This window comes from Melospiza georgiana, chromosome 11 (assembly GCF_028018845.1).
Source record: "Melospiza georgiana isolate bMelGeo1 chromosome 11, bMelGeo1.pri, whole genome shotgun sequence".
Lineage (NCBI taxonomy): Eukaryota > Metazoa > Chordata > Aves > Passeriformes > Passerellidae > Melospiza > Melospiza georgiana.
Window position 1 is genome coordinate 12,786,857 of NC_080440.1, and position 15,874 is coordinate 12,802,730.

The window sequence follows — 15,874 nt, forward strand, 5'->3', positions numbered from 1 at the left end:
ATATAGAGTAACAGATGGAACACTATCAAGTCACCTTATTATAAATGTAACAGTAGTGTGAAGCTCACACCTGCTATGTAATGTCAGTTATTAGCTAATTGTGAACCTTTGTGGAAGCTGGAGTTGCCATCCATGGTCAGGTGTTTTGTATTTCTGGTTATTCAGTTGGACACTCAACAGAATCCACAAGGAGCACAAAAGAAGAAAGCAGCTGTAGGCTCAGTGTCACTTTCAAAGCAGCCATACAGGGCTACTGGTTTTATTATTTTCACGTGATTCCTGAATTTGGCTATCTAATAGGGCCATGCTCACTGTAGAGATTTGCTTCCATTGGGGACTGCTGTAGTGGATATAGTTTAGCTCCCCTAGCTCAGGTAATTTTGTTCTGCTCCAGTCCTTCCCTCCCACCATGTGCATGTGATTAAGGCAGTGCCTCAGGCTTCAGTACTCAGCTGCTTAAAATTGGAGGAGATTGTGCTGCCAATAAAAGGTTCCCTCACTGAATAACTGCCCTGTAGTTCGGCTGGGAAAAGGTGATGGGTAGTGGTGAATAGTCCTGCAGTTCCAGTGTTTGTATGTGCCAGGTGTGCTGTGGAGGTTGAGATCTAAGTGGGGAAGGAGATGTGTTTTCTGCAGCTTGAGAAGTGAGAGGAGAACCTCAGCTGCCTTCAGATGAAGTGCCTCTTGCTGACACTTGTAAGTAAAATTTTAGTATCTGGATTTACTTTTCAGGAGTGAGGTTGGCATTTGAAAGCTTAATTCTTACTGAAAAATCAGTTGGATATTAGCTCTGAAATGATTAAAAAAAACCCAAACCAGCATCTGAGAGTTTGCTAGTCAGTGCTCATTTAGTAGCAATTCTCTATAACAGACATCATGCATATTCATGTGTACAATGGTGGTAGCAGTAATACTGGGTTTCCAACCAGGAAAATAAAGTGCTATTGATAAAATTTAAAATGTTAAACCCAATTCAAGATGTTTAAGCTGTCTTTTCTACATACTGTTAAAAATTCCTGGAGTTTGAATTTTCCTAAGAATTATTTTTAACTCTCTGAAATATGTTGTAGAGTTGGTGCAAATGCCTATTAATAGCCTTGTTTTGAGATGTGGAAGCTGGAGATCTTCTGTGAGATGGGTGTTTTTACTATTAAGTTATTTTAGTGTTTTTGCTCTACTTCCAACTATGATGTTAACAGTATCTGCCAGAGTAGTTTTATTTCTATCCCGAATAGATATAGGCTGTGCAGTACACAATAAACTGCTAAATTATGTAATTACAAATGAGTATATTTTCCTTATTTGTTTTTGCATTATAATACATTATAAAGAATTCCTCAATGGCCTCTTGTGTGTTCAGGTACATTCAAGTAACACTTACTTTTCCATCCTTTGGAAAGCATGTGATCATGTCAATTAATAATAAATAAATTATACTAATAATTTTTAAAACCACTATAGCAGTCTTGGGTGATATGTCATGAGGAAAGCAAAAGAGAAGCTTAACATGTAGTGGAAAGTGTTTTGTTATTCAGTTTGACAGGTATCTGCAGGTGAGTATAGAAACTGATAGGAAAGAACAGTCCATAGTTAATGACTGATGAATGCACCTTCTCTGTGGACTTGACTGATAGGGCCTCATTCTGAAATCAACAGGAAATTAAGTTTTATTTCAATTACTTTTTTTTTTGTTTGGAGCTTTTTGTTTATTTCGGGTCAAGTGCTTACTTGAAATCTGATCATCACGTCATGGTAAAGGCAATTTTTTTTTTGTTTTTTTAGTTCTGTAAATTTCAGTGTAAATTAAGTTAGGGAAGCACAGAGAAATAGGGTGAGGCTATTCACAGGTTCAACGACTAAAGCTGAAATAGATTTTCCTGGGTTTTTAAAGCACACACCTGCAGCTGCTTGCTAGGAATTATGCAGCAGGGACCAAGCTTCTATTTGTATTTCTGTTTTTAAAGAAATGAAGCACTAAATAACATCCATCTTCACCAAAACATAAAAGGGAGCTGGCTGCTGCTAAAGTCTTAGTACCACAGGTGAGGAGAAAGAATTGGGACGGATGAAGGGATGCACGGGAATTGAAGAGAGTAAGTAACATTCTACATTATATGTTATTTTGAACTATTTATACTTAGAATAAGTAAATAGGATAGTTGTACTAAGCATGTTTTATACTCTTCTGCTTCCAAAATCAGTATAGTGTAGATTAAGGAAGAGACTTGAAAATCTGTATTTCATATTTACTTTACTTGGTTAGGGCCTTAATGTGGGCTAATTGAAATTTAAAAAAAGCCAAACAAACCACTATTAATTTCAGTGGGGTTTCCACAGCTCCTGACGTGAAAGCAGAAAGAACTGTGAATATACTGCATTTTTAAGGTAGAAAACAAATAAACTGAAGTCTGCTAGCCAAAAATCTATTTGAAGATGGAAACTGTTGACAAGTGCAAACATTAGACACTGCATCACATGGCACTTTATATTATAAATAGTTGTTTAGGTTTTACAACAGACTGCTTTCCTCTAGCAGTTGGCTGAAAGATATATCTAGTAGTTAATGGGAACTTCTTGCAATAAATAAAAAAGAAAAAAGTGGTAGTTTACTTATATGATCTGGCTTTTTTTGTGCTTAATGGCACCCACCTGCATCATGGCACTGAGGACAACACAGATGGTCCTGTGATTAGACTGAAATGAGAACTTTCATCAGCTGCAAAGAATTCAGCCTTAAAGACACAATTGTTATTATACTACCCTTTGGATTTGGATTCCAGCATGGTCTTGAACATAAGGAATGAATATTATTGAAGGGTTTGGATTATGTGACCCTGAGGTTCTTTGCATGGATGTTGTTTCTACTAATACAATAAGTAGATTAGCTGTAAAATTCTGATTACTTTTCCCCTCCTTCTCTTAAACTGCACATTTTTCTAACAAGTCTTTTTGAGTACAATTTGGCCAAATACTTTTTTCACACAAAGATCTGCAGTGGTCTTATCCATGGTGGGTATATTCTGTTCTTTGGCACGGAATGTAGTGCTGCCAGTTCCCTGCAGAGGGTCTGCAGCTCTGGGATGGGCTGTGATGAACTCTGCTATAAAGTTCATTCAATGACAGCAAGCTCAATTCATTGCCGTGTTGTTGCAGCCTTATGGCAGCTGTCTTCCCACAGTGATTATTCCTTGGAAAGAAGATTCTTAGGCCACTGGTTCTCTGTCAGGACACTTCTGGCTTTTGCTGGCTATCACGAGGCCCTCAGTCTTTGCCAGTGAATGAGTCACAAAAAAGATAAGGCAGAACCTGATGTTCCTTGTCTTTTCATATAGACAGGAATGGTGTGACATGTTGTTTAAAAAACTGTCAGCAGCTGACACCTCTTAGAACAAAAGTCCTGTCATCATTAACAATACTGAGACAGAATTGGATTTAGCAATATTGAGACAGGTCTAGAAGAGGTTCTTATTTCACACTGAATCCAAATTAAGGGCTAAGCTGAAAATGGACACTTCTTGTGCTCTGAAGCATTCAGTGTAGTGACCCACATTTTATAGTGCTTATCAGTTTTCTTACAGATGCGGACTTGCTAACTCTTGAGGACTACTTTGCTTTTCAGATCAAGTGAAATTATTTGTATACAAAACCACGTCCCTTCTTGTTAATTTCTTCAGGAATAGATTTTCTCTGTCCGTATTTTTCATGGTTTTGAAACAACTTGAACAGAAATGTCTTCAAATAAGTCTGCATTTTAATCATGGTTATTCCATTACTTTGAACTCAGAAAAAATATTTGCCCTCTATTGCAATTATAGCTAAAGTAGGTGGGTACTGTAAGGTTGTGTCCCTTTCTTAGGGAAATTCAAACCTGCTATGCTCCTGCTGGGAATGACATTCTAGCATCTCCAAATAAATTCCTATGACAGCCTATTATTTCGGCTGGCTTTGGACAATTCAGGTACTGCAATAAAATGTTACACTAATTTTAAATACAATTGGTTGAAATCAATTTTATTTGACATATTTTTAAACAGTAATTCCATAAAAGCTGTTGTTCTCAATGCTGTTTAATAGTGGCATTTATAGATGCCTATGTGGGCAAGACAAATAAAATAGAGATTATATTAAAGCAACTACAAATCCAAAATTGTTCTTAAAATTATTGTTATGGCAATGAGATCAGGAGGAGACTGATAAAATGTTTGGGAAATTTTGTGTAGGGTAAGGTATGAAGGTGCATTGATGCTAAAGACCAAAGGTGATCACTTATAATTGTATGCAAATTGCTTAAACTAAAAAGAATTGAGAAGAGGGAAAAATAGAAAAGGAACAAACCCTCTGTTCTTAGGATGCTGGTGATGTTTAGAGAAGTTTCTTTCACTCCTGTTAATAAAAAGCAATAAAATCTCAGGAATAATTTTTAATGCAGTTTGCAGTTTTCTTATGGAAAAAGCTTTCAGGCTTTGTGTAGCAGCTAATCCTGTGGTTTTTTTTTCTCCCCTGCATACTGTTTTTTTGAAAAATAAACACAAATAAATATGGATGTCATCTTAATTTCTTTGACACTTAAGCCCAAACACAGATTCAGATTTCTGTGTTCATTCTGTTTATGTAAATACACGCATGTAGCAATGGCTTTTTAGACATCATGCTCTGAAGCACCTGCCTTTGAACGTTTCTGGCCTTCGGTGAACAGGGGCGAGAAAGCAATCTATCCTCTGCAGTTTTACGCAGACCTAGGTGTATTTTTAGGCTGTTTCCCAGCGAGTAAGACGCTCGCAGCTGGGTGGGGACTGGAACCCGCGGGCTGGCGATGAATGGCCGGGGCCAGCCGCTCGCAGGGATCACGGGCTGCGGTGCGTGTGCTGCCGCTGCTGCTGCTGCTGCTGCCCCCGGCGGCTCCGCGCCGCGCCGCTGGAGCCCCGGCTCCTCGGGAATGCTGGGAATGTTGAGTCAGGGACCGGCAGCCCAGACAGCCGGGCTCGCAGCTGACTGAGGGAGACTCGCTGAGGGACAGGGGCACACACGAGCCTCCCCCGGCCGCAGCAGGTTCCTCCTCGGCAGCCCCTCGCAGGCATTGCGCGGCTCCGGCTCGCCCCGCCGCCTCCCTCCTCCGCGCAAATGGGATGCCAGCTAAACGTGATGTTGTAAAATCCATGTGAGGACGGAAGGCAGATGCAATGATTTGAAAGGTGAGAAGCTCGAACAAGAATATGGCTGGGATGCATGACTGTAAATTTACTGTGATTAAGGAAATGCTGGTATTGCTTTTCACAACTGTCTGGTAGCTGAATCTGGAGATGAATTTGCAGAATAGGCTTTTTATATTGCCTTGGAAATACATTGTAATAAATGGAACCAAGTGCACATCTTATTTTGGTAACAGAGTGCCTCTCCCTACAGAATCGTCAACCAGAAACCTCTCTTGCAATTTCTATTAAAAGCAGCCATAGGACTCTATTTTTTAATATGTTTTATTTTTTTTTTTTTGGTGCCTAGTGTTTAAAAATATTATTGTTGTTGTTAAAGTTTTCTGGAATAGAATTGATGGGTTTTGGAAATTCCTAGCTTTATACTTAAATAATGGATAATGTTTGGTGTTTTAAAAACCGTGTCAGGAAAAAAGGTGAAAGATTTCTGTTCCCTTCTAGTGGCTGGCAAATGGAAACAGACGCTAACAGTATTATTTTTCAGTTATATAATTAATGAATACTTACTGGGGTCCCTCATTTATGATGCTGGGGTTTATTTTTTTTTTTTATTTTTTTTTTAAGAAAAGATCATTTTAGGCTGGATAAGTGATGAATGTGATGAAGTCCACGCCTATGTTCCCCAAGGATACAATAGATATTTTCCTGGGAGCACTACAGTAGTAATTTGATGGAGAAGGATTTTTTTTTTTTTTTTTTTATTAGTGTGTGATTGATTTCTAGGCGGCTACCTGCTAAGCCTTGTGATGGATGGATGGATGGATGGGAATCTATTCCCTTAGCGGCGAATTGCTCTTCCCGTGGTGATGGACACGCCGGCCGACCAGTGGCATTGGCAGACACGAGCTCGTTGCACACGAGCGCGGCCAATAAGTGCAGCCAAGGGGAGGGCGAATCCTACTTGCCAGGGTTAGTTTTCTGGTCGGCTTTCTAAATCAGTGCTTTCACTTAGCTGTTGTCGTTCGGGATTTGTTTTTATTCCCATCCCTGGCCCTCCAGCCCCACGTGCGTGTTCAGGGCGGCCGCCTCGAACGCGGCCCCTTCCCGGCAGCCGCGCCGGGCGCAGGCCCCGCTCCGGCTCCCCCTCCTCGGAGGGCGGGGAAGGGAGGGAGGTTCCTCTCCATCAAGTCGCCTCGCCCCTGGCACTTGGTTTCCCCGTCGCCAAGCCGAGGACGGAGCGGATCCCCCGTGTCAGCCCCGCCGCCCTGCCTTGAGGGGAGATGCTGGGGATGCGCTGCCGCCCTTCTCCCTTCCTCCGTGTCTCCCTCCCCCGGGAATGGCAGAGCTCCACAGCCTGGATGGGGGCGCGGGCAGAGCCCTCCTGCGGCCGTTCCCCAGCCCGGTGCGGGGGGGAACATCGGGCACTGCCCTCCCAGCCTTCTGCTTGGCGGCGGGGCTGAGGGAGCCCGGCCGCCTGCCCGGCCTGGCTCCGCGCAGCGGCCGTGTCAGGGCTTCCCGTCCCCACCGGGACCTCAAACCAGTCCCTGTGCCAGGAGATTTCCTCGGACTGTCCCCGTGGAAGGGCGGGGGATGGCGAACGCTCCCACAGCTCAGGTGAAGCAAACACCGGCCATAAAAGCCCTCAGCCGCAGTCCCCTCACGGTCCGTGTGCTGGAGCAGTGCATTCCCCCTTAGCTCCTTTCCCCCAACAGAAGGAGGAAAACGGCCCCCCGCTTTTTTATTTTTTTTTTTATTTTTTTTTAAGGGTCTGTTTCTGCACACAGAGTGTATAATGGTATGTCCAGGTCCCTTAAGAAATATGTTTCTGTGGGAAAAGATTTCTTAGTTTCTTGATGGAAGAAACTTGCAGTCCAAGCCTTGGCTTCGTGGGTGACTGTGTTAAGGGCTGTGTGTGAAAGTGCCTCCACATCTCCTCAGTGCCTTAAAGGAAGCATTTTTACTGCTGTTATTTTTGTTTTAAAGCTCTGTGTAAAATGGCTTTCAAAAGCATCAAGGTGAGTTAGCATTTTCACTTTTCCTAGAGGAATCTGGGAGGAAGGAGAGGCTTTTGTCCAGCGAGTGAAGGGAACATAATTTCTTCCATAGGCTCGTTGAGGTAAGGGCAGTCCCTGGGGTTTATGGCTGTCCAGCTCAGGTTGAGACTACATCTCTGTACTATGGAGAAACCCCACGTTGTGTTTATGAGCACACCCAGGGTGGGGTAGATCTTCAAATTAGGAATTCAGAAATTTTTTGGTTAGTGTTTGGATGCCTTATTATACTCATTATCCTTGCTCTTGAGGTTTGCCAGCATTTGGACAAGACATCTCGCGGCCTCTTATCCTGTGGGTGCTTCTTCAACTCCTCCTAATCTACTGCTAGTCAAATTCTGGTGGATGGTAGTGTGAGATCCAGCATCCATGCCAGTCCCTCCTGCTGTTCCTTGCCTGCTCTGAAGGCTGAAGAAAGCTGTGGGCCTTATCCTTAGCAGCCAAATGCCAAAAGAACACATACAACCATTTTGGAATGCCAAATATATGTGATACTTAGAGAATTATTTATTCAGCATGTGTTTTTGTGTAAGCATGCTCAAGGTGATATTTTTCCTTTTGCTTTAGAAAGATGATTGTTACTGACCTTTGAAGGATGACTAAGAAAAAAGAGTGGGTTGTTCACCCCTCAAAGAGGATGAGGCAACCAGCCTGTGTATCGCTTCCAAAGACCACATATGTTCCCCCACCTGTATCTCTTAGGGTGTTTATTATATTTTTATCCACTATGATGCATTTGTTTTCATCTGTTTAATTTAGTTTTTAATGCCTAGAAGATATATATATGGAGGATCTTAGTTAGATCCACCTAGGAAATGTTACTCTGATACTGGATTTTTAAAAAAAAATTATTATGTGATCCTTTTTATCTGTGATATTTTATTTGTTTGGTTTAGGATTGTGTTAAAATATTTTTGTGATTTAAATCTTAGTTTTTGAATTATCTCATATCTATTTAGGAATGATGAGCTTGCCTCAATTTACTTATATTTTGCAACACTAAGACTAGCTTACATTTTCTGTTAAGTGCTGGCACAAGGGTAGGAGCTATTTGAAAGTAAAATGACTTTGTAAGTTCTTTTTCAGGGTCATAGTTGAAACTAAATTCTGAAAATGAACTGTGTAGTGCTGCTTCTTCTGAGTGACACTTTGACACTAAGAAAATACAAAGGCATATCAGCATAAACATCGGTTAAATATTCTGGAGTATTTTGGTTTTATTCCATTTTTAAAGATTTAAAGTAGTTTATAGAAAGAAACCATCTCTTACAGTCTTTCTGAAATGAAGTGAAATTGACTGATGTTGGTTTGTTACTGCTTGGATGTAAGATGCAAACAAATCCCCAACCTGTTTCCTTGGAAAGCAGCAGTTGACTACTTGTGGAGGTCCAGGGACTTTTCTAAGCATGGATATCCAATGTTTGTGTGTCTAAATGTGGGTGTCTGATGCATTAGCATTGTGGAATTTAAATTTTGTTGTTGCTTTCTTGGCAGTTGATTTCAGGGATTTTTATGATTAATTTAGTCATGGTGGCTTTTAGATTCCCAGCTTTGGAATATCTTAAGTAGCCAGGATTTGTTTTGGGGTAATGGCAACAACTGGGAACCACATCTCCTTTCAGGGACAGTCTGTCAGGTGCTGAGCTCTGCCAAAGGAGAGAGGAGGAGCAAAGATATTTTAGCACTTCTCTGGATAAGGCTCCATTACTGCTACAGCATTTCTGTTCACTTGGAAAAAGTAAATAATTAAAAACTTGGAATTCCTTACGAATATTAGAAATTTAGACTTGGCAATGGGCAGGTGATGTGTTGTCCTTATACTTTAAAATGAGAACAATGAGGGAGATGTGTAGAGCTGGAATTTCTGTGCTTTTAGGAGAGCAGACAAATGTGTCTAAGAGTGTGAGGTGTATGTCAGTTTCAAGTTGTGATTGGATGTGTGGGAGTCTTTAACATTTTAGATGTTTAGCAAAGCCAGAGCATTTCTGTGAATTTTAAGATTAGGTTTTTGAAAGGTGATATTTGCTTTCTTGATTATCTTAAAAACTCATTCTAAGACAGTCTTGCAGACTGGCATTCACTGGAAATGTTTCAGGCTAGTTACCATGTGACTTCTTTAATGATAAATGTACTTTTTATTTGGTTAGAATACACCACTTGCAGCAAATACTGTTTGAGTTTTTTTTTTTTAAATACTTCCCACTGTTTGTCCTGCTCATTATCCTATTCCTTTAACTGAAGTCACAGTGCAGATGTAGAATCTAGCAGCCAAATTCTGCAAAAATGGAAAATTGGGAGATTTTCAAGTGATTTAATGCTAAACTCTCATTGTGTGAGAAATTACATGGGACATTGAATGGCATAAAAGGATTGATGGAAAAGGTGTGTGTATATATAAATATATATAGTATAGGTTTGTGTGGGAATGATGTGCTGGAGTTTCAGGAAGTGCTGTGGAGTTGGGGTGGGAAGCACTGGAGAAAGCATTGTACTGATTGCTTAGTTGGATATAATGTGCAATTTATTTTGAAGGCAGTGAAAGCAATGTAACAAAGCTCTGCCATTTCTGAATTTTACATTGGTAATGTGTGGGGCAGTTTCCCTCCAAGTGAACAACTCAGATCATTTGGGATGCTGACTAATGGGACATAATCTTCTCCATGCATTGAGAGGTTTACAGAGCACATCTTGGTCCCTTCATTCCAATTCCTTATGGAGGTTTAACATGTCTGTACTTGTGGTTACACTGTTTGGCACGTTTGGATTGTTTCATTGCAGGACTTGGAGGCCACAGTACTTGAATTCTCAGGAACTGATTTTTCTTTGTCGAATATGAGTTGAGGCCTGTTGGAAATTTTACTGCTGTCCCTTCAGTTTTCAGTGTTATCTAAACACTTTTCATGGTCGGTAAAATTAATTTACTGGTAATCTGCTCAGATATATATTTCATTATCTCTTGGCACATGCAGTGTCTGAATTATTTAATTTCTAAAACGGCACAGGTCTGTGCTATTTCTATGATGGTGAGGCTTTTACTTAAACAGCTTTCTGCAGTGCATTCTTTTCCTCAAAATATATTGCTGAAATGCATTTCTTACCACTTATGTTCTTTGAACAGTTCAGATTAGTGGACAAATATGACCTGGTAAATGAAGCACAGTTCCTTTTGTTTACCTGTGTGCAATAATAGTGGAAGAAATGGGTACTCTCAGGGGCTCCTCTGGAAGACAGTTTGCTGTGTACAGCAAGTTTATTTTTGATGGCTGAGTATTGGCAGTCATGATGTACCTCAGCTTTCATTTATAGACCTCATTTCAGATCTGCTCAAGCCATTTGTTTTTCCTTAAGGAAACAGTTACAATAACATCTGTCATCAGCTTCAAATGTTGTCAGATGCCTGTGAGGACTTAGAAATTGCACTTGTGAACTGGTGTGATTGTGCTTAGCTGAGTGTGAGACCAAAGGGGGCAGATTGGGCCGTGCTGTGAAATTATGAGCCAGCCACCAAGTGCTTGGGGAATTCTTCCACTCTTTTGGTGAATAAATAAATAAATAAAAAGGCAATTCCTGAAGTGCAAGGTCTTCTAATGGTTGCAGGATGCTGATTCTATGATGAATTGAAAGCTAATCTGCTAAATCACTTGCATTGCGTACAGAGCCTGTGAGTTCCTTGGACAGCTTTGATCTGATGTGGCTGAAGCACAGCCAGTTTTCCTTTGGCATGGTACTGAGATGTGCATGCTCTTATATCTGGGCAAAGACTACAGAGGAGGGATGTTCTACAGGTTTTTACATTGTGGTGGTTTCTAAGCAAGCTGAATGCAGAAATATGATTCTTGTTTTGCAGTTTGAGTAGGCATACTGCTATTCCAGAATCAAATAAACGTAAACTGCAGAATGGATATTTAGGCTTGCTAAATATCCCAGTATTTAAGTATTCTAAGAAACTGCTGGAGGCTGCATAGGTAGTCTTAACAGCTGATCCTGTGACCATTTTGTTGCCTTTTTACAGAGAATGGAAGCTTTGTAGTAAAAAAGGAAAAATATAGCTTTGTCTTGCAAATGTGTAAGCCTGTGTTTAGTAACATGCATTGGAGTAGCCTTATTTAATTAAATTCAAAGTACTCCATTGTGTGGGAGTGTCTCTGTTGGTTTCTAAACCATTAAGAGTTATAAATGCATCTTAAAATTACAAGTATGACATAATTGTAAATGACAGACTATTTTAAAGCATACTTATTGTGGAAATAGACAAATTTACAGGTCGAACTATAAACTTGGTCAATTTCCTTTGACACTATTTTCAGTTCTTAGGTTATTTTACTAAGAGGAATGTAGTCTTTATTATGCATTTAATATATATATTACCAGCTGAGCAGCCTTTGGTTTCAAAGAATTTGTATAAATATTGGCGGCATAGAAATGACAGAACAAGTCTTTCAGACTTTTCCTGGTAAACTTCTAGGTTTTATTAAATCATGCTTATTTTTAAGCTCTGCCTTCTCAAAAGATAATTCAGTCTATAACTGTGTTTCTGTAAGTTATTTAGTCATTCAACTTAGGTAAATGCTGGTAAAAGCAAAGCATAACTGTGCTAATAATTAGGCATAACTTTCAAGTAATCTTGAAGAATGTTGTGTACTTTTACATTCTGTTATTTTTTCCCCAAAGGAGACTATTTTAGTAAGAATTCAAGACATATGATTGTTGTTGTTTATCTTTAGTAGTTATTAAATGAAACGTACTGTTTGCCTGATTTACCAAGTGCCTTAGAATAATCCTCCACAAAATACTGGAGCTTATAAATGCAGGCTTGCATTGATAAATGAGAATTCTTATTGCGAAGGGAATAAAAGGCAAGTGAGTAACAATTGCAGGATGGAAGGCATGATGAATACAGACTAGGATGCAGAATTTAGCATACAAGACACCTGCAAGGATTGAAATGTTAGGAAATATTTCTCTGGAAAACCAAAAGCTTGCCAGGTCCTTAGAAATATCTGTGTGTCCTAGGAAGGTCATTATGGTGTGGGGAAGCTGAGAACCAAAAAACTGAGCAGGGACAAGCAGTGTTTTGGAATTTGTGTGTCTCTATCCCTTGTTGCTTGTGATTCACACCACCACCCTCCCACCCATCAATAAAAAATAGAATCCCAGTGTTAGGAGCTGCAGAGAGCAGATGGGCAGCAGAACAATGACATGGTGAGTGGGACTGGGAGCTTCAGCCAGGTCCAGCTGAGGTGCTTTACCCTGCACCTCTGGAACCCTTCACACCACTCTTGGTGCTTTGAGGTTTAAGCAAAGGGTAACCCTGAACATCCCTGCACCTGGGGGTGGCTGTTAAACCAGAAGGGACTGGAGAGTGAGAAAGGCTCAGCACTGGCAGGTAACTTTTACAGACTGTACGTGGTTGTGTTTGCCCAGACTTGGCAGATTGGCTGCCCTATAGCTTTTTATAGAGATACAGTGTGTTCTCTGGCATAACAATTAAAATTAGATGTGATGGTTCTGCCTTTGCTTGGCTGTAGAAGCCTTTTTTTTTCATGTTCCATTTTCAGGTCTTTAGTATTTTACATAACATCAGAAAAAATAAAATGAAACAAATTTGAAATTTCTCACCTTCCTTAGGTGTCTTAGAAACCCCAGGATACTTGTCACATGCAAGACTGTAGGAAATAATTGTTTTAATGGAAGTGTTAGAGATAAAACATTAAGAATTGGAGTTTGAGCAACAGAGAAAAAGATATAAAATAATGGAGGTGTCAACTGGTGGAGTTTAAATATTATTTATATTATTTGAAGCCTACTTCTAACTATTATGATGTTTTAAAATAATTACAATGTCTCAAACATTATAATAAAGAGTAAAATGCTTGGAAAGAAGTGCACCTTTCTTAAACACTAGGCTTAGTTTAAGCCCATGAAACTTGTATAAAAGAGTTAAAAATTAATTGTTGACCCTTTACTTAAGTATATTTGAGAGTAATATAATTCACAGTCCTGATAATGGTTTCAGAGCTGCTTGCTTTTCAAGATTTTTAATATGGCATTTTGAGCAAATATTTCAATTGGTGGAGTTCTCTGATTGCATGACAAGTATTCATTGCTGTCACTGCACCTGACAGCTTTAGAATGCCTGACAGCTTTATTTTCCATGTATGTCATTAGAGCCATATTAAGCAGCCACTCCTGCTTTTGCCTTCTTATTTTCTTCTGTGTGAGAGGGAAAGGAAAGGCCTGATGTGACCTGGTCCTGGGAGGTGATAAATGCCAGTTCTTCCATGTAGCACTGATGGGAGCTCAGGGACATGAGCAGCTCACAAGATTAAAACAGGCTTTGGAACGGACTTCATTTACAGATACATATGTGTAATTTTACAGCAAGCTACAAGGGAGGGCAGAAATTAATGTCTGTTAACTAGTAAAAAGAAATGTAGTGTGCAGACTGTAGTAAAACTTAAATTTACATAAGAAATGCAGATTCAGGACACTGTAAGGAACCTAAATGAAAATGTTGCTTTTGAAGTTGTCATATATGCTTTGTTTTTCAAACTTGTAAGGAATAGTAGAGTAGCAGGAAGAAGTGGATTATTTTCTTTTTTGTATTAAAAAAGGTGGGGGGGAAGAAGTTACTTGGTCAGCCTGGTAAACAGGAAAAGAGGGTACTTTGTCCTTTTAATCGAAACAATGCTGGTCTTGTACTAACACCATATAAAGAGCATTGTATTTATCTTTTTTTCCTTTACCTTATTAAAAGAAGACATGCCAGGCTGCCCACTCAGATTAATGAAGAAAGGCAGGCTCCTCTACAACAGATTGGAGTTTTTTGTATCTAGTTTATATCAGCTTGCTGCATTTTTTTCCCCTTTACATCAGCACTGATAGTAAAGAACGTGTGAAGAAAAGAATATTCTCTGCTGTGAGAATGTATTGTGCCACTATGAAAGCAGTAGAAAACATAGGTAAACCAAAAGAAAGTGCTAGAAATATTTCTGGCTCCTCATCACTACTTCTATTACAAGTGTGCTCCTGGTCTTCTGTGTATGGAGAGGATGTGTTTTAAATGAGAGTATTTAAAAGATGCTATCAAAATAAAGAAATCATTTTTTTCTAGGACAAGTTTTTATGGAACAGATTTTTTTTCTGTCAATCTCCTTCCTTTTGTGGTGCCTCAAAGTGCAGTCCTGGCAGAGAAAATATGAGCATTGTGTTCTACATCACCTTTTTTATTTTTTTTTCTTTCCTATTTTGCTTGTTTTGGTTTATATGTAGGGAATTGTATTGTACTAGACAGTTTGGAATCAGATTGATAATTTCTGCATTTAACTGTCACCATATATTGTTTGGGGAGGTTAACTCTACAGAAGAGGTTTCCTTAAAGCTTTTGGTACTTTTACAAATGTTTGAGCTCTTGGCTCAATGTTCATGTTGGCAAGTAGTTGTGCAAAGCTATTAAGTATTTGGCTGATACCCAAACTTCCTGCTGACTAGGTGATTCAGGCCTCAGGAGGGGACACTAAAAGCCTAAATCATCCCTCAGCATGTAAGAGTGTGTAACCAGGGAAAATCAGAGCTTATGGGGTACTGTGGATACAGTATTGCAAGCAAACTCTGTAGTTATGTTCAATGTAGAAGTAAGGATTTGGAAACTAAATTGAGTGAGATCTTCTAGTAGCGTCCACATCAGAATCCTATGCTCCAGGTTTCTCAAAAACAGGAAACTAAAAGACAATTAAAGTGAATTGTCAGACTTGAGCCAGGTGGGTCACATGAGCCCGTGATGTTGCTGTGTGCAGACTGCAGGAGATCAGGTGGGGCAGGAATGTGGAGAAGGAGGCAAGCTGAAGTTCAAACAGGTGTTGGGGGCACTTTGGCATGAATGGTATCAGGTCTGCTGGGGTTTTCAAGGCTGGTGAGAACATGGGGCAGTGTCTAGTGCCTGCCCTCCTGCCCCCAGCTGAGAATGCATGCTTAATTTTCTGGATCCTAAAAGGATCCGCATAAAATACAGTTTTGTTTGCAATGCAGAATAATAAATTCATAATTATGATGGTTAATTTTACATCATGTACATTAAAGGAATTTCTTTAAAATAAGAAAATACTGAGCCAAGCAGGTGAGCATCTGGATTTTTTTCTAGTAGTAATCTGATTTGGATTTTAAAACTCAACTCTTGTAGGAAAATGTGTGTAGTGGGTCTGCAGTCTGTCCCTACCAGACTGAGTGAAGCTGGGTGATGTTTTTTCTCAGAGAAGGCTTTAGGGGGATATGACCTTTGAGACTCCTTTGTCCTGGCTACTGCAACACCTACAGCTTTGGTAAAGAATTATTACTTGAGGGTATTAGTATTCCTTCCTCCTTGTCCAATTAAAATAGTAATATAAAATAAATTTACCTTTCAAAATAGAACTGTCTCTATCTCACCTGTCCACTCTCAGTTCAGCTGGGATGGCTCTGTCAGCTGGTTCTGTGGGAAGATGGGATCTCTCCTCTCTCTTTTCTCCAGACAGTAGATGATCTCTGTGGGAGTTGTTGAGGTCCTGAGGCTGGTATTGCTTCTTCATGTCTCCAGTTCCTGATGTGTTGAGACACACAGTAAATCTTCCTGAAGCTAGGAAGGCTCCATGTAGAAGCAGTAGAGAGCAGAAAATGATGTAGGTGCTTTTTCTCCCC

The 15,874-nt window shown here is 39.9% G+C and overlaps 1 protein-coding gene across 12 annotated transcripts in view; it reads left to right on the plus strand.

Moving 5' to 3' along the window:
- Positions 1–4,892: 4,892 nt before the first annotated feature.
- ERC2 (ELKS/RAB6-interacting/CAST family member 2) overlaps positions 4,893–15,874 on the plus strand; it is a 404,073-nt gene continuing 393,091 nt past the window's right edge. For 7 of the 12 annotated variants that reach the window (XR_009115067.1, XR_009115068.1, XR_009115069.1 and 4 more), the window contains exon 1: positions 4,894–5,192. The gene's annotated coding sequence lies outside the window, so the exon portion shown is untranslated. Of the gene's footprint in view, positions 5,193–5,933; positions 6,120–15,874 lie in introns of all 12 variants that reach the window. The other 5 variants (XR_009115063.1, XR_009115065.1, XR_009115066.1 and 2 more) reach the window with 2 other exon arrangements.